This window comes from Cryptomeria japonica, chromosome 6 (genome assembly GCF_030272615.1).
Source record: "Cryptomeria japonica chromosome 6, Sugi_1.0, whole genome shotgun sequence".
Classification (NCBI taxonomy): Eukaryota; Viridiplantae; Streptophyta; class Pinopsida; order Cupressales; family Cupressaceae; genus Cryptomeria; species Cryptomeria japonica.
The window spans coordinates 386,754,816-386,775,960 of NC_081410.1; positions in this window are offsets into that span (position 1 = coordinate 386,754,816).

Sequence of the window (21,145 nt, forward strand, 5' to 3'; positions counted from 1 at the left end):
CTTGGCACATTCTGATAGTCAATCCTTCCAGTTCTGTTCTCAGGTTAGGATTAGATTCATTCAATTTTTCAACTTCTTCAACTAGGACTTCCATGTCTGCTTCATCAGAAGAACTATTTTCAGTAAGCTCCATCAGTTTCTCAGCATGCTCTCTTCTCTTTGCTAGAGAGGCTTTATATTTGACTTTAATTTCATCAAAGGCTTTCTCAGTCTAAGTGAGACGATGAGTAAGCTCCCTCACAGTGTATTCCCCCATATCTCCTTTCAAGTGGTTAAACTTATAGAAAGGTTGGCTTTGATACCAATTGATGAATACTAAGAGGGGGGGTGAATTAGTATACAAAAAAATACTAAACTCAAACACTTAATCAGTTTAGCAGTTAACTAATATAACAGATTTACTAACAAACCATTTAAGACAAATGCAAACCAAACAACAAATAAAGCATTCACCCACAAGAGCACAATCACCATAACACAAGAGATTTTGACATGGAAACCCAAATGAGAAAAACCATGGTGAGATGAAACTCACAAGTAACTATCTGCAGAATAGTAATTAGACTGGTTAAGGTCAAACCAGTTAAGGTCATACAATGATCTTCACTAGAATAGATCCTGTTAGGAATCTAGATCTCTGTTAGGAGATAACTCCTGATAAAGACTACCTTGTGAGAGGATTTCAGATCCACAGTTGTGAACCACCTTGTTAGAGGATTTACAAAGGCTTTGCCAGGCCTACCCGGTTAAGGGTTTCAAAATTGTCGAAGATGTGAGTAATGAACAAGTGAGTGATCTAGATACTAGCACAATATGCTTGGTTAGATCCTTGATAGCTCATTGTTAATGCATTTCAGCATTACTTCAGTCTTCAATATCTCCACACTCTGTTTCTTCACACATACCTGATCTTCTTCTATGATCACACACAAAAAAACCTCATCAACCACCTAAAACCCTAACATCTTCTAAAACCCTAGACATGATGTCCTTATAAAGGAATCTGATTTCATGTCGGTCCAATAGGATTACATTGCAAGTTTCTAGGTTCAATGCATCTGGACACATTTGGTAACATGACACAAATCACCGCCAAAGTGTCGGTGGATGATAACTCATCAAAAAAATACCGGTTGGTAACTCATCACAGAGTAATACCGGTTCATACATTTAACTGATTACCAATTCATACATTTTACCAATTACCAATTTGTCAAAATGAAGACTGAGAAAAATGATAACTGCCTCTTCATTCCTTCATTCCACTTGAGATCCTCGAACCGCTTGAGGTCTTCATACCGCTTGAGATCGGTAAACACTTTCGGCAAAACACCGATAGTCTAAAGACTATGATACATAATACCAGTTGGAACAAATACCGGTTGAGCATAACACATACATACAAAAAGTGATCTCAAAACAAGTGTGTGTCCATCAATGACAATCACAACATCATCAAAATTCCAACAATTTATCCTTAATTACAATATATGTTGGTACATTGTTCTTATTCCATCATCATATATAACAGGCATCCCTTCAAGAATCAGGATGTTCATGAATTTCATGAGAAGATTCATATTCAACACCATTTATCCACTCCATATTATCCGGCAATAGTCAATCCAAGACATCTAATAAAACCATCTTGAAAATCCTTAAGAAGATAATCAATGACATTGGTCGTGATTGGCATGTTCAAATTAATCCTGCCTTGTGAGCCTATCGTACAAGTGTTTGTACTCCCACTAGAGCCACACTGTATCCACTTGTCTATGGATCCAAATCTATCTTACCCATTAAGGTTGAGTTACCATATTTCCAGGTCTCTTTGCTTGATCTTATCAGTGATGAGGATTATTGAGTCTCTCGACTTCAAGATCTTGAATTATTAGATGAATATCGACAAAAAGCTTTTAATCACCTCAGAGCATATCAACAATGCATGTCTCATAGTTACAACCACAAAGTTAAGTCTCAAAAATTTGAGGTAGGTGACTTAATTCTCAAATAAAATCCCAAGAATTAGTAGGATCGCGACAAAGGGGGAAAATTTGAACCCAACTAGCTTAGCCTCTACATTGTTATAATAATATATGGCTCTGAAGAGTATCATTTATCTACTCCTAAAGGTAAACCACTTGAATTTCCTATCAACAATATGCACCTTTACAAGTTCTACACTTAGTTCTTCAATGAATCCCTTAAAATAAAAAATACGAAATTTAAAAAAAAATAATAATACAAAAAAATAAAAAAATCATCACGTTGATGAAAATATACTAAAACAATCATCTTGTGTAACACAAAAATTTAAAATAATTTTAAAAAGTAAAGAGAAATAAATTTGTCCAACAGTGAAAACCACTTTGATCGCGCCCTGGCCAAGTACCATGGTGAAAACTGGTCAACTGGCACCATGTGTAGGGAATTTTCTCCTCTCTCCAATATTTTGTATCCATCTTTTCATCTAACACACACTCATGTCCCCCATTTCATAATAAACTTTATGTCACCATCATGCCTTTCTATTTTTCTACCAAGGTTTTTGACTTCCATAATAAACGTTTTGTCACCCTTGCTTCAACCATAATAAGAAGGCCCTTATCTCCAACTGGGGGCATATCCTTGACCTAGTGACAAAATTAGATCATTGACACCATATATTATGAGTGACTTTACTTTTCATACCTTCTTATACTCACAATCCACAATAAAGTTTTGCTTGCATCACCAATTCGCAATAAAAGTTTTCCACCTTTCTCCGCAATAAATTTGTTTCATGGAGTAGATAATTTTAGATAGACCTATGCAACGTTGGGGTTTAACCAAATTAATCCTTTAGTCAAGACTAAGATCCTAGCAAACTAATGATCCTATTTGCCTAAACACTATTTTTCCTTTATCAGGATATTATCAAAATCTAACCAAATCAATAAATTTAAAATTGCGGCAAGAAATATTTGTGGCATGAGGATTTCATTAATTGTTCTTTTTATTTTGATTTGATCTTGGTGATATGTTGACTATGCCTCTCAAGGATGTCTATGGACTAGAGTGGCCATGATGGGGCATGACCACTTGATGACTACTTAAGGTTTGTTCTCTAGTAACACTATGGCTGGTCTAAGGATATGGTAGTCTATGATCATCGAGGACCTAATGAGTCTGGTGTAAACAAGGGGATTCCTTGTTGGTGAGTGTCTTCCCTCCATTAAAATGATATGTAGATTGTCTGGGTCTATCCTACATCCAGATAGTCACATACACTTGCCATAATAAGCTCAATTATCATATACATATTTTAATTCACACAAGAGCTCATTCATCCCCCATTTTCTCATTCTTTCCATCATCGCCTTTATCCTCTCCTTTGTCCTACGAGTCCTACATTTATCAATTGACTATATTGATACACCAAAACAAATCTAAGGCATGCATTGCATTAGAATATATCATGCATCACCACATGTTAGTGTTGCATATATAAGCATCTCATGTAGTAATAAATCTTGCATCTACAATAGGTTAGATCATAACCACATGATAATATACATCATCATCCATACATGTCACACATAGAAACATCTTAGGATCATCATACATCATAAGATAACATATACAACCATCATACCATAAATGCATCTCATCATATTTACATAACATATAGGTCATAATTACATCACATAGTACATAATGCATAATTCATAACATAAATCATAGACATAAGAATCATCACATCATAGAATCATAAGAACATCACATAAGAGCATCACATAGAAACACATGCATGTAGTCACTACAAGGAATCAAGTCATCTTATATATAATCAAAATGTGTCAGATATAATTATGTCATATATCTCAAAAATGGCTAGCAAGAGCCCCAAAAATTGTGACCCGTAAGTGGCTACATATCATCATACAAAACTAATACAAAATGGTATACAAGACTATATGGAGCTATGACAAACTCCCACTCTTTAAACCAATTGGTCTCAAAGGTCTTTGAGCTCTTAACAACCCTGCCCCTCCCATCTATGTTGGTGGAGGTGGTCCCCCTCCTGTTGGCCCTGCTATCCCTAATGGTACTCGTGGTTGTCCCATGACTCCCCTACTCTCTATCCTTTTCCATCTAGCCCTCCCATAGGAATTTTGTTGGAAGTTGTCTTCCCTCAATCCTTATGCATCTTTGCCTCATATACCTACCTTTAATAGGCAACCTCCAACCCAACTCCTATACAAAACTCCATGTTGCCTACCATATCCCCCTGTTGTGTCGTCATGGCCTATTGGATCATCTCCTCAGCTTGGGTATATCTTTGTATGGAAATATCTCTCTCCTATGTAATGTCATGTACCCGTTACCTAAGGGTGTCTATTTCTCCCTACAAAGTGGCAACCTATGCATCTCTCTCCCATAGCTAAACTTGTAAGGCAACTATTTGCCTATCCCAATCATCAACCTAAGGTAAATCTTATCTAGGAGCATGTCCCTGTACCTATCCCTCCCCCTCCCCCTCTCCCTATGCCTGCACATGTACATGTAATGGTGGCCCTACTCCTCTGTCCTATCCTCCTTGACCCCTTAATTCTCTAGGTTCTATCTATGGTGGTCTCTAACCATGTCCTCCTCCACCTTGATCATCCCCATCCCCTCATCTGCTCCTCCTCCTCCATACCCATCTCCTTAGTTAGGGTCCCTTGCCCTTTGTGTCATTATCCACCCTGGGTGGTACCTCTCCTAACCCAGTCAAGCCTGGCAATGGATCTTCTATGAAAAATGCCTCAAAATTGATAGTTTTACATGCATCTACAACATCCCTATGTAGGTCCCACTATATAGGAACCAAATCCTAAAACTCTGCAATAGTAGCATCATATGACAATGTGGGTCTCGAGTGTGACATCTCTTATCATGTTCGTTCAAACTCTACACTGCCATGTGGAAAACCCTACATCCGATCAAACTATCTCATAACCCTATCAGGCATATGACACTCAATAATGTATTGTGTGCACCTGATCATGTATCATGTTTGAAAATAATAGGGCAACTTCTCATTGTCCTTCCCTCACTCCTTGTAATTTGAATAAGTTCTCCAGATAACATTATCAGTGTCATTTATCACCCTCTACTAGTACTCTATCTTCCCTAATCATTTCTAGGAAGTGATCATGCCATACATAAATACATACAATTGGCCTGGTTTTCTAAACCTTATACACACTAACTGCAAAAACTACAATGTGCTCATAAGCCCATATGTGTAGTAGGGTCACCTTGTTGATAGACTACATCTACCCATGTATATGAAGTCATAAAAATTATGGTATAAATGTACAAACAGAGATGGACCCCAGGTGAATTGAGTGCCCTCATCGATCATCATATCCATAGCCTGACCCCATCCATGAGATAACATGTGTACCATCCTATCTAGGTAGACTAATCCTTCTATGATCCAACCCAGAACTACTAGTAGTGTCTCTCCTAATCAAATCATCTCATCCCAGGTGATGTGTCCTCCTCGAATCTCCAAATCATCCCCAAATACTTAACTTAGAGCATCAAGATCTCCATCTTTGTTGTACACCACAAGCTCCCCTACATTGATATCTACACTATCTGATAGATGTCCTCCAAAGATGATGAACATCTCTCCTATAGTTAAGTGGAATGACTTGGTCTCATTGTACCCTCTCTTAGCTAGAGTAAACAACATCCCTACGTTTTCCCTAATCTTGGGCATAAACGTCACATGCCATAATCCTATTTGGTCGAGCATAATGTGCTTTGTCTTTATCAACTTAGGTCTCAAACACTATGTCTGTATAAATCTCTCTCGTGACTCTAACAATGCTAAATCAACCTATAAACATGCCAATCGCTACATCAACAATAGCTTAATCAGCTAACATACTAGGGTAGTTATTTTATTTTATCAATCTGAAAGTCATCTTTATAAATCACATCTTTCTATCACATTTACAACTTCAACTCCTTATCTATTTTTATCAGCTTTCCTAGGTATGCAATTTTAGCAACCCTAAAACGCATTTTTTGACCACACACACACTTTTATCGTGCACAAACCTATGTTTAACCATAGACACAATCAGACCTACCACACACGCGTCTCTATGCCAAAAATACGTCAAGAAACCCTAGACACACTTTCATAGGGCAGCCATGTGCCTTTAACTAGGCACACACCCTTAGCAACTAGGCCGGTTTTTAGGCATTGCACATGTGTCAAAACCAACCATGCACATGTTTTTAGTCTAATCTATTCTTGTCACATTTTTGGTAACCTGTCAAACCTACCCTATTTATGAAACAATAAATGCACTTCAAGTATAAAAGAAGGATGTACTTACCAACTCTCCATACTCCTATGGTCGCTCGAACCATCACACACACTCAAATCTATGGAATCATTATGCCATCTCTCCAACCTCTTTGCTCTCCTTTCTCTAGTTTTCTATGTGCCTTGATCAATGAAAATGATGGATGCAAAGGAGGAGATCCTTCCCTCAAGCTCTTATTTATAGGCATTGTAACCCTAACTAGTCGTGGTGATCTTTTGTGGTCTCCATGATCCCCCATGACCTCCTGTTACCCTATTCTTTACCAATTTAACCTGCATCTTTTGTTGCTTCACTCAACCTATCTTCTCTTTTTGTTGAGAGATTGTTCAAACCCTTTCCTGAATTTTCACCTAATCTCTCGAGGGGGCACATTCCACCTTCCAGACTGGGCATGTATAAGTTAAATTTTTATTCTTTGAAACAACGCGATAAAATACATTGTCTTAATGAGGGGCAAAATGTAGATACCTAAAATTATCCTTTAATTACATATTAATTAATTCATTCATTCATTCGTTCATTCGTTCGTTAGACTCTTCCTCTATTGATTAAATAAATATTTTAATTTATTTAACTAATTCATTAATGTCTTCTTTCTAATTTAAATAAATATTTATTATTTATTTAATCTCATCCCTCTTTCCCGAATTAAATACATATTTAATTTATGTGTCCTTTCTTCTATTAATTAAAAATACTTTTATTTATTTAATTAATTCATTTACCTTTTACTTCTTATCCACATGACAACACATCTCTCTAAATTATTTGCTCTTTAATCCCATCCATCCATTTCAAAATAACCTCTTAATCTTATTCATTCTTATCTTTTACCTTTCCACCTCTTAATCTCCTCCCTTCATATTTACCTACCCTCAAATCCTAATCATTCTCTTTCATCTATGTGATCTTGGCCATTCATCTTTTAACCTCTTAATCTAAACCCTTGATTCTCTTGGAGATTTCTATAAAAGAGGCTTTCTCCTTCCATTTTGTCATCCACAATCAAACAATCATGCCTACACTGTCAAAATCATTCTAGAATACACCATCACAACCACATTCATTCTTCCTTGAGCTATTGTGCAATTGCAACACAAATATTAGAGAAACAACATCAAATGCAAGATCATGGAGGATAGAAGAACAATGGAGACAAGCCTACTTTGAATTTCAATGGTATATTCTTTGTTATTTTATTGTTATTTTCATTGCATGGTAGATCTTTATTGATGTTATGTTGAATTAGTTTTTAGATCTAGGTTAGTGGTTGGATCTTTAGGGTTTATAAATAGGTTCAAATTTGACATAAATAGCTATCACAAAATCATCTAAGATTTTTTTATAAAATTCAGTTTGAATCATGTCTAAAAGATGTTTTGGATGAGGATCACAAATTTTTTACCCCTATCTTAACTTCAAAACATCTCTGGTATTGGATGACACTCTTGTATTATCATGTCAATATTTCTCAATCAATGATTTAGTTTCAACACTTAGTTTCATGTCATACCTTGGGAGTCTACCATTAAAACTCAAACAATGGTCAATTGGATCATTTTCCATGGTAACTCTTCTCTTGGCCACTCTTTCCAATGTTTTACAATGTACATTCAAATATCCACTACTTTTACTTAACATTCTTTTATTAGAAATTATTTTGTTAACTACACCAATTGTTATAACTCGTCATGTCACATTCTTATCTTTATATCAACTTCTTTTTCCAATATAATCAATGATACTAGCAACTTCATAACTTTTTCATTTTTTCGCATTTTCTACATTTTCATCAATTGTAAAATAAGTTGACATCGAATCCTATCTTTTTATTATGAAAAAAAAATGTCTATACAATATATTTGCATGTGTTCTAATTTGCCTCCAAGAAACTAAACCATAAAGATTATCCAAGACAATGCTTTCAATATTAAAAAATGTACTTTCATTTTCATTCAAAGAAGCGGTTGAATCATTCTCAACTTTTGTTTCTTTCTCTTCAGGATTAAAATTGATACCATTCACTAAATATCCAACTTCCATCAAATCTCAAATTTGAATATCAATATAGTTATATGGATTGGAATATAAACTTGGATTTGCACCAATAGTAACGTTTTCTATGCCACTGAAAGTTTGGTCTAAAGACACACCCAGATGTGAATCTATTTAATCACATTGTCTTTCATATTGACCTCTTCGGCGTTTACATTTGATGCATCCATCATGGTCTCTTAAATGTCCTCATCTTCAACAATAATTGAACTAGATGCTTAAGTATTCCTCAATTCTTGTATATTTTCTCTTCTATCTCTTTGTCATTTTGCCTCCTCTCTATGTGCTTGAATTTCCTCGAGTGTCATAACTTCCCTTTGTCTCTTTTTTTGACGTTGTTTTGATTCCATATTTACAAATCCCTCTCAATTCAAATGTAATGAAATTTACTATAATCTCCAATTGAAGCTCTAATATAAAAAAATTCTCCAATTGACACCTTTTGTATTCTTCTTCAAGACAAAGAATGTACAATCTGACTTCAAAATTCCCACAATAGTTGACTTGTTTTCAAATCCAATCAAACGTAAAATAATACATAAGCTAAGAACAATCCAAAAAATACAAAATATTCTCTATGAGTTGTACTCATCCCAATGAGAAGTTGTCTAATCATTGTACTCTATCATTTTTTTAAAACATTTGATAGTTAACGACTATTTTAGAAACGGGCACTCATTCCTAAAATGGGATCCCTTTTTAAAAAATAATAGGTCCCACTTTAATAACAAGCACCCATTACGTAAAAATAATGGGCAAAAACATGTTCCATTACTAAAATGGACACATGTTCCTTTAAGTAATGGGATCTCGTCTTTATACCGGGTACTCATTATTTAAAATTTCAAACCCAAACCCACCTTGTACATCAATTTTCGGGTCAAGAAAGGCATGGAAAGCCCAACCCTTAGCCTTGGACCTGCAAGTACAAGGTTGGATCAATGACATAACAAAATACAAACTTGAGACATATGTTTGATGCCCTTTTTTACAAAAATTTCAACGAAATTAAAACCCACTAAATATTATGTTGTGTAGATTTCAAATATGTATTTTTTTTTAAGATTTCCTTATTTTTCTATTTTTTAATTCATTTGTGGGAAATTTGGTCCATAAACTTGAAATATCAAGTTTTCTTTTTTATTTAATTTTTAATTTTTTACGTTTTTTAAAAAACAATTATATGGCATCAATTTATACATAACTCTTTTCAGAATAAAAATAAAATTCAAAAAGTGATAAGTTTAGGTCTAATTATGGTAGTCGTACATAAGCGATTTTTAAAACAATGATTAAGGCCAATCAAAAGTTAATAAAAAATATATATAAAAAAAACATTATACAAAAAATATTGTCATTGATATTTTGACTTACAAATCTTTTCTCGAGGGTCAAAAAAAACTTTTATTTAGGTCAAAATACGGTGGTCTTACATGTGCATGGTATAGTCCTAAAACATGTATTTTAAATAGTGATTTTAAAAAATCCCTTTTGAAAGGCAATTTATATCATCTGGGTACTAAAATAAATTACATATTTCAAAACTAGGCTCAAAGTACTACATTTCGTGTTAATGAACTTTTTTGAGATTCAATTTTTAAGTGCTTCAAATTTTTAGCTCAATTGTGATAAATTTTGAAAATCAAGGAAAACACTTCCATTTTTTTTGCCAAAAAGTGAACTCAACTTCTTGCACACACTTGTAAGATTAGGGTTAGGGTTAGGGATCAACAAGGATAAAATTCAATAAAGTTTTAATTAGTGTTAGGATTTAATTAAGGTAAGGATTAGTGTCATGATTAAGGTAAGGATTCAATTAGAGTTACAATTCAATTATGGTTCACAATTAGTGTTATGGTACAATGAGGGTTAGGGATCGATCAAGGTTAAATTAGAGCTAGTGTATAATTAGGGTTATGATTTAATTAAGGTTAGGGTTCAATCACGACTAATATTTAATTAAGGTTGAGAGTTAGGATTAATTTAATTAGGGTTAGGATTGAATCGAGATTTATTTAGGGTTGGGGATAGTTTTATGATTTATCTTCAATTAGGATTAGGGTTTAATTATGGTTAGTGTTCAATTAAGACTAGGGTTAGGATTTAATAAGGGTTACAATTAAGATCGGGGTTAGGATAAAGCCGAAGACTATAATGTTTTCTTATTGATACACATTTATGAATAAATCATCAAAAAGGTCCACATCTTCAAGACAGTGGCACCTATCCACATAGATTGACACTTTAGGCTCAAATTGCAGATCCTTGTTCCTTTATGAATTCCATTTCTAAATTTGTCTTCATAATTTTCATATGTGTTCTATAGCTTGCTATTCATATATATTATTGTTAAATTTGCATTTTTATACCTAGTTCTTGTTGTTCAAAGAAGAATAACTCAATCATTGCACCCAACTCTCCCAAAGATTTGAAGTTGGGAAGTTAGGGCTATTGATTATTATTTAATGTATGTTGATGTGAATGGGTTTTATTCTTAGTTTTCAAGTTTCTACTAGTGAACCCCATTTCTACACACTAAATTTTGGTGAACTCGACATTTCTTGCATAATTTTTTATTTGGATGTTGAGATCTTAGTTTGATTGCATATCATTTTCAAATTTAGAGATATTAATTGCTAAAATCTATCATTTATATAGCTCATATTTCTTAATTAAGTAGTTAATTAATCATTCTATTGCTATATTACAATATTTAATCACTTGTTTAATTGCTAGTACTTGCACTTGATTTCACAATTATATAAAATGAATTGAGAGCATAAACCAATTCCATTATCTTTGTCTTATTTGTGTATGAGTTTCATTACCCATTTCCCCAAATTAAGTATCTTGGTGAGAAGAAGTTATAGACTTATGGATTCCCATGAATGAAACACTAGGGGTGTTTAGCCTGAGTTGGTTAGATTATTCCCTACGAGCTTGGGTGAATCTTCTTCTCTTAATATAGAACCTACCATGCCTAACATTGTTGAGAATCCTTCCCTTCATGCTTCTCATTATGAGAATGACTCCTCAACTAAATTTTCTATTGATAAATTGGAGAAGAATGACAAGAAATTGGAATATCTTCAACAATTTGTGAATCAAGAGCATTTGGATGGAGAGACAATCCCCTTGATTCAAGGTTTGAGGAGGTTGATTCAAAATGATGAGCGTGGTGCGGATGTTTTATGTGATATAGCTCATATAGTGGATGAAAACACTATGAAATTGGTTAGTTGTGTTGAGGTGCTTGGACATTCCACTCCTCCAAACCAAGTTGATATTTTCATGCCTATTCCTACATATCTACCTAATGTGGCTACATACACATCTTCTATCATGGCTACCGCTGCACAAAATAGTAACCATACACATGTTAGTAGAGAGGGGAATCCTATCAATTAATATGCTTGCATTCCATGTTCAACCAATCTCCCATTTGTTTCACAACCATAGCCTCCACTTACCTACCATAATGTTCCACCTACATATCATACTACACCTTCAAATCCTCCATCGCAATCCAATCTTTCTCAATCCAATTCATCCACTGAAGCCACCATAAACCACTGGATTCAAAATATTTCAACTTAAAAAAAATAATTGGCTACAATAACCCAATCCAACTCGACTTTTACTACAAATTCCTCCACCAGTCCACTTTCCATGGACATCCTTCATACAGCTCTTCCACAACACATTGAGCTTCCCCATTTGGAGAAATATAATGGACAAGGTGACCCCCACACTCATGTGAAAATATTTTCAACTATGTATAGTGACTTCCACTATGACCAAAGACTTCTTGTAAAACTATTACCTCATTGCTTAAAAAATAAAGCTTTGGTGGTTTTTCTCCTTGGTTATTCAATAGATACTTTTCAATAATTGGTTGATGCATTCATTCAACATTTTAAAAATAATATTGGTCCACGAGTTATTTTGATTGATTTAGTGCATTGTAAATAAGGTGTTAAGGAAAAAGTAATTGAATTCATTGGTAGATATAAACTCTTGTATGGATAAATCGCTAATCATGTGCCCAATGGTGATATTCAAAGGATTTACATTAATAATTTGCCAAAAGACATTAGAGGTAAGATTTTGTTTTCTAAATTCACATCTTTCACAAAATTGTGCACAACACTTCATAATTAGCAGTTTCAAGTGAGTCAATATGAACCCTCTTCATCTTTGACTCCGTTTGATAGGAATGAAGATGCTCACTAAACATTTCAAAACTTTAGAAAACAAAACAAGAACTTAATTAAGATTAATGGAAAAAATATATTCTAATCATATTGATTCTCAAGTGGTAGCCACAACAACCCCTATTATAGCTCGCTTTTCTTCCAAATTCAAGTATCGTAACTTCACTCCTCTTTCTGAGTCTTTGCATAGCTTCATGCTTCAATTAAAAAATAATAATATGTTAAAGCTTCATCTTATCCACCCTATAGATACTTTCAAACCTTTGCCACCTTCTTTTGATCGAAAAGCCTTTTCTCAATGCCATCATCAACTTCATAATGATATAGAAAAATGTATCTATTTCAAGCATGAAATCCAAGACCTTATTGACTCTCATGCTATAGTGGTGGATGTTGTGAATGATAAAGTAAATAAATATGTGGCACCTCCAAATCAAAATTTTCAAATATTTACCAATCATTTTCCTTCTCATTCTACCAATGTTGTTGAGCATAATGACAGAGGATTTATAGCTATTGATGATATATATAGTGAAGTCAACAATGTTGTGAACTTGATTGAGAGACCTAAGCCTGGGTGTGAATCTCACATTACCTTTTACTCAAGGGATATCATAAAATCACCCAATGGACCATTATAAATTACTGTGAAAATTAAAGATAAACTCTCATGTGAAGAGCTCATTGATCCAGTATGTATGATGAATGTTATTATGGAAGAACATCTATATACAAAACAATTTGCATCAAGATACATATGATAATTATGATGTTGAGATTAAGGTGCACGATGGTTTCACTTGTCCCACTATAGGTTCCATCACCCTTGTCGTTGAATTTGGTACTAAGTGCCTAGACATTACCTTTACCATTATCCCTACTTGGGACCAATTTCATGTGAGGTTGGGACATCTTGGTTGGATTACATGAAAGCTATCCCTTCTACCATTCACAAGTGTTTGAATTTCCCCCATAATGGGAAAGTTATAACAAGAAATCATAGTATTTATCAGCCCTTAGATATTCGTAGAAACTTCACCCTTGATTTCTTCTGGCCTCAAAACCTCGCCCTTTGAAACCTCATCAAGATGGTCTCTTCCTTTCCTATCAAAATTTCAAAGAAATAGGTTATCAACCTTAAGTAAACCTTAGGGTACACTTCAACTACTCTTTCTAATGATTCTTCATCAATGAATATGAAAATAATTGTTCCATCTTCACATCTAGGACCAAGACTTCTTCTTGCTCGTTGTTAGATAGTTCAAATAAATGAAAGACAACTGAGAGGGGGGGTGAATCAGTTGTCACAGATTACCAGAACATTTAGCAATTAAAACTTTAATACCAAAGCCCAAAACATTAATATCAAAATTCTTAAACCAAATGCCAGAATAACAGATAAACCAATTAAGCATAAACACTAATTAGAGAATAAATACCATCCACATGACACCAAGATTTATATGTGGAAAACCCGGTAAAGGGAAAAACCATGGTGGGAAGCCTACCCACAGTCAAATAATACTTCTGCAGTAAGTATGTGAATTATAATTGAGGGGCCTTCACTTGCAAGAAGACCAACAACCTAGAGCACACTGCTCATCATAAAAAGAGTCTCACTGACTACATAGAAATCCAGACTACAATCCGGAAGAATGATTGAACTGCAAAGATAGCATCTCATATGCTTGAGTACAGTTTTGGTTAAGCTCAATACCAAAGGACTAAATCCTCTTACATAAGCCCAATTCGATCTCCAATGATCGACCAAATCCTCTGCCTGAATGATATTACATTATTCGCACATTACATGTCCATATCCCTTACCATAACCATGATCTACAATGAGATCTTACAACATATATATACAAACCCTCGACCATAAACAATCAGGTCAGCCACCAAACAATAAACCAATTACATAATTACAAAACATGTCGGCCTTAGACCAAACAAATAATATCCAACTCATAAGACATCTTGGAAACACATCGAGAGGTCCAATCAACACGTTACATTAAATCGGTCCATAACCTAGATCAACCGAGACCCAATATAGGTCCACACACTAAAGAAATGATCCCAATCTGCCAAGTCTCGAACATGATCACCATAGGCATCATGAATCCATACCAGAAGCTGCACCAACACCACTTTTGCATATCATCAAAGCTTTGTCGGTGAAACCCTCGTCGGAACCACAAACCAAGCTTCCAAGTAAATAGGATAGCATTCGATCACCAGACCAAAACCAACTGACTAAATATGAACATGAGTAAGCCAATTCCATAACCAAATTATACCGAATCATGCCAGATCCAAACCAACCAGAAACCACACAACCTACCGAGACCAGAAGAGTGCCGGTAAAGCATCCAAAACAACTAGTGTTGACATCAATGACAAATATCAATGCAACACATAATCAATTCCTCCAAATGGCCAAAAATCTCCCCCTTTGGAATTGATGGCAACACTGGATGTGAAAAACATCTAAGTACCAAGAAATGCCAAACAAGTCTCCCCCAATGGAAGACAACCAACAATCTCCCACTCAAAGATATAGCAATGAAGTTTTGAAACAAAGACCAAACTCCCCCTTTGAATGATATCTTTGTAAAGCTCTGTATTACACATATATCTCTCCCCCTCATGTATACAACTCCTTAAGTTTTTCACATCAATATCTCTCCCCCTTTGCCATCAATGCCACAAACCTGACATAAATATCAAAGCAAAAACATAAACCACTGAATCACAAGGCTAACTACTCTCCCAGAGCAGTAGCATCCCCACATCAATGCCAAAATAAATAATATCTTTGATAATACATACCAGACTAATGCCAAAAAGAATCAATTAGTTCTCTGTCGGAGGGGCAGAAACCCCTAATCTGTCTCTTAGGTACTCAAATGGTTCTTTAGGCAAAGGTTTAGTGAAAATATATGCAATCTGTTCTTTAGTGTTCATATAAACCACTCTAACTTCAATCTCTTCCACCTTCTCCTTCAAAAAGTTATACTTGATAGATATGTGCTTTGTCTTTGAGTGAAATGCTAGATTCTTTGATATGTAAATAGCAGTAGAGTTATCACAGTGAAAAATTACCGGTCTAGTGCAATGCATTTTGATATCCTTCAACATTTGTTTCATCCATAAAACCTGTGTATAGTTAGTAGCAGCAACAACATACTCAACTTCAGCAGTAGATAAAGAAGTACATGACTGTTTCTTGCTGATCCATGAAACCAACTTCTTTCCAAGAAAGAAAGCTCCACTAGAAGTATTATTCTGCTCATCAACATCTCTAGCCCAATTAGCATTTGTATATGCACATAAAGTAAAGTCATCATTCTTAGGGTACCACAAACCATATTCAAATGTACCTTGCAAGTATCTAAAAAAAAATTTCACCGCACTCTCATGATTTTCTCTAGGATCACTCTCAAATCTAGATGCAATACAAACAACATTCATTATGTCAGGCCTAGTCTGAGTTAAATAAAGCAGACCTCCAATCATAGATTTATATCTTGTAGGATTTACTGGTGCAGAAACATCTTTCCTTGTCAATTTCTCACTTGTAACCATAGGAGTACTTACCGGTTTAGAATCTCCCATACCAAATTTCTTCAACAATTCCCTAACATACTTTGTTTGACAGATGAAAATACCTTTATCAGTTTGAGTAATCTACAAACCTAATAAAAATTTCATTTCCCCAATCATAGACATTTCAAATTCTTTCTCCATATTTTTAGAAAATTCCAAAAATGATGTCATCAACAAATACTTCAATAATCAATATATCATCATCAATGACCTTATAATATAAATTACTGTCAGCATTACCCTTAGTAAAACCAAGCTTCAAAAGATATTTATCCAACCTTGCATACCAAGCTCTAGGTGCCTATTTTAATCCATATAAAGCTTTCCTTAACCTGCAAACCATGTTTGTATCATCTGAAAGTGAAAAACCATTAGGTTTCTCAATATAAACTTCCTCATCAAGATCCCCATTCAAAATTGCACACTTAACATCCATCTGATAAACCTTGTAGTTTTTATAGGCAACATAGGTAAGAAATAATCTTACATCTTCAATCCTAGCTACAGGTGCAAAAGTCTCACCATAATCAATTCCTTCCTTCTGAGAATATCCTTTACAAACCAATCTAGCCATGTTCCTTACAACTTTACCATCCTCATTCAATTTATTCCTAAAAACCCATTTAGTTCCAATAACATTCTTATTTTTAGGTAGGGGAACTAAAGTCCATGTGTTATTCTTCTCAATCTGATCTAATTCTTCTTCCATAGCTTTCAACCAACATTCATCTTTACATGCTTCAATTACTGATACTGGTTCAACTTGAGAAATTAAACATACCTCGTTAGTTGCCAATCTTCTTCTTGTCATCACTCCATTGTTCTTATCCCCAATGATCTGACCTTATGAATGATTCAATCTCACATACCTACGAGTCTTCTGACTCTATGTTCCTCTTCTCGGATCTTCCGTTACTGTTGAATTTTCTGATACTGGTTGAGTAACTGGTTCAACACTCTATTCTGGTAAAGGTTCTACTGATTCAGATATAATCATTTCCACCACCGGTTCTTTCTCAGAAACTCTAATTTGACCTCTATTCAGCTCATCCACCTTGACATTAGCACTCTCCATAATTCTCTACAATCTCCTGTTATAACATCTATATGCCTTGCTTTCATTAAAATAACCAAGAAATATGCCTTCATCACATCTAGGATCAAATTTTCCAATGATATCATCTCTCCTGATATAACATTTACTACCAAATATTCTGAAATACTTAATTGTAGGTGTATTGCCAAACCATAATTCATAAGGTGTCTTACCGGTTTCTCCTTTTATATGTACTCTGTTGAATGTATAAACCAATGTGCTCACTACTTCTCTCCAATAGATATGAGGTAGACTACCTTCCATCATCATTCTTCTAGCAACATCCAAGATAGTTATGTTCTTCCATTCCACAACTCCATTCTACTGAGGTGTCTAGGGAGCAAAAAATTGTGTCCTTATACCATGCTTCTCATAAAAGTTATTAAACTCACCGAATGTGAATTCTCCACCATGATCTAACCTCAAACATTTAATCTTCAATCATGTCTCTGTCTCAACTTTAGCTTTAAAGATTTTAAACTTTTCAAAAGCTTCAGATTTCTCCCTTTGAAAAGTAACCCACATCATTCTAGAATAATCATCAATGATTAGCATGAAATATCTATCACCTTGAAATTTTTTGACTCTAGTAGGGCCACACAAATCAGTATGAATAAGATCAATAACATCATTAGATTTATCTTGTATACTCCTAAAGGAGGTTCTGACTTGTTTACCCATTTGACATTCTTTACATACCAGATTATAGGGCTTCACAATATTAGGTATATCTCTAACTGTCTTAGTTGAAATGATCTTTACAATGCAATCAAAATTCACATGACATAGCCTCTTATGCCATAGCCAACTCTCATCAATTTTGGAAATCAAACATGTCTTCTCACCGGAATTCAAATGAAATATATTACCCTTTGTCTATGTACTGGTTGCAATCTCCAAACTAGATCTATTAATGATTTTACATTTTCCATCCTTGAACTATAATTGAAATCCCTTATCCACCAATTGTCCTAAACTCAAAAGATTATGCCTTAAACCTTTAACAAAATAAACATTATCAGTATTGTGCTTACCATCCAATGATATAGTTCCCTTTCCTTTGATCATACATGCTTTGTCATCTCCAAATCTAACCAGACCGCCATCAAATTCTTGCAAAGATAGAAACTTCCTTTTATCTCCAATCATATGATGTGAACAACCACTATCAATTACCCATTCATCCTTGTCTTCAATTTTAGCAACAAGTGCCTTCTCTTTAGGTACATTCTCTTCCAGTGCCGAAACATCTTCCTTGATAGCCAGGAACACTCATTCCTTCCCATTGTTAGAACCACTAGCAGAGTCTTCTGTCTGTTCATCATCAGAATCAGTAACACCTTCCTCATCCTCTATGTAGCATGATTTGTTTATGTTTTTCATGTACTTATACTTGTCCTGATATGCAAGGTTAGGCTTAAAATATCTTCTAACTCTTTCTTCAAATCTTGAATTCCTTTCAGGACATCTAGATGCAAAATAACCAATCTATTACATGCAAAACATTTAAAAGGTTCTTTTCCTTCATACTTACTTCCTACCAGTCCTTTAGGTACTCTTCTAGTAAATAGTACTTCAAGTTTCTCAAACTCATCATCTTCTCTCTTCATATCATCCAATACGTTTGCATATAAATCTTTCCAATCTTACTTACCGATTGATGATGCAGATGCATGAAAAACAGGTTTAGACTTCACAGCTCTAGAAGGTCCAAATTCTTCAAGCTCAAAAGCAGATAATTTCCCAACCAAGGTATCTCTGTTGACAGAAGTAATAGCCATTGTTCTCAATGCATTAATTGAAGTATCCTTCATCTTGTAATCCGGTGGTAGGGCTCTCAGAACTTTAGAAACTATTTCATCTTCACTTAGAGTTCCACCACAACATTGAATTCCCATAACAATCTCATTTACCCTTTCCATGAATACAGTAATCCTTTCATCTTCTTCCATCTTTAGGTTTTCATATCTCACCCGGTAACCATCAAGTTTAGCAATCTTCATAGTAGGGTCACCTTCATTAAGAGTCTCCAACTTATCTCATATAGCCTTTCCAAATGATTTGTCAGTTAATCTCATTATTTGTTAATCAAAAAGTACACACAAGAGGGCTTCTCTTTCTCTACAATCATTTTGAAGCTCCTTATCCAATTTTGTCAGAGGAGGATTGCCAAATGCCGGATTATGAGGTGTAACACCATTCTGTGTGATCTCCCAAATATCCTTACCGAGACATCTCAGATGAGTCTCCATCTGAATCTTCCATACTATGTAATTTGTTCCATCAAGCCTAGGACTATCTCTCTGAAAGATAGCTCCATATGAACTAGATGAACTTGAACTGTTAGTCACCATAGGATCTTCCTCAAGCGGTTAATCTTTCTGCAAAGAGGACCAAAGCTTTGATACCAATTGTTAGACAATTCAAATAACCAGAAGACAACTGAGAGGGGGGGTGAATCAGTTGTCACAGATTACCAGAACATTTAGCAATTAAAACTTTAATATCGAAACCCAAAAAATTAATACCGGAATGCTTAAACCAAATAATGGAATAACAAATAAACCAATTAAGCATAAATAATAATCAAAGAATAAATACATGACACCAATATTTATATGTGGAAAACCCGGTAAAGGGAAAAACTATGGTGGGAATCCTACCCACACTCAGATAATACTTCTTCAGTAAGTATGTGAATTACAATTCAGGGACCTGCACTTGCAAGAAGGCCAACAGCCTAGAGTGCATTGCTCATCAAAAAAGGAGTCTCACTGACTACGTAGAAATCTAGACTAAAATCCAGAAGAATGAATGAACTACAAAGATAGTATCTCCCATGCCTGAGTACAGTTCCAATTAAGCTCAATATCAAAGGACTGAATCCTCTTACATAAACCCAATTCGATCTCCAATGATTGACCAAATCCTTTGCCTGAATGATATTACATTATTCGCACATTATGTATCCATATCCCTTACCATCACCATAATCTACAATGAGATCTTATTGTTGGCCATTTGGAGGAATTGATTATGTGTTGCATTAATGTCAACACTAGTTGTTTTGGATGCTTTATCAGCACCCTTCTGGTCCTGGTAGGTTGAGTGGTTTCTAGTTGGTTTGGATCCAGCATGATCTGGTATGCTCAGGTATGATTTGGTTATGGAATTGGTTTACTCATGTTCATATTCAGTAAGTTGGTTTTGTTCTAGTGATCGGATGCTATCTTGTTTGCTTGGAAGCTTGGTTTGTGGTTCCGACGAGGGTTTCATCGGCAGAGCTTTTGATGAAGATCTTTGATGAATTGTATAAGTGGTGTTGGTGTAGATTTTGGTATGGATTCAATATGGTGATGGTGATCATGTTCGAGACTTGGTGGATTGGGATCATTGCTTTAGCGTGTGGACCTACATTGGGTCTCGGCTGATCTAGGTTATGGATCGGCTTAACGTAACATGTGGATTGGACCTCTCGATGTGTTTCCCAAATGTCTTATGAGTTGGATATTATTTATTTGATCTAAGGCTGACATGTTTTATAATTATGTAATTGGTTTATTGTCTAGTGGCCGACTTGATTGTTTATGGTCGAGGGTTTGTATATATATGATGTAAGATCTCATTGTAGATCATGGTCATGGTATGGGATATGGATATGTAATGTGTGAATAATGTAATATCATTCAGGCAGAGGATTTGGTCGATCATTGAAGATCGAATTGGATTTATGTAAGAGGATTTAGTCCTCCGGTATTGAGCTTAACCGGAACAGTACTCAGGCATAGGAAATGTTA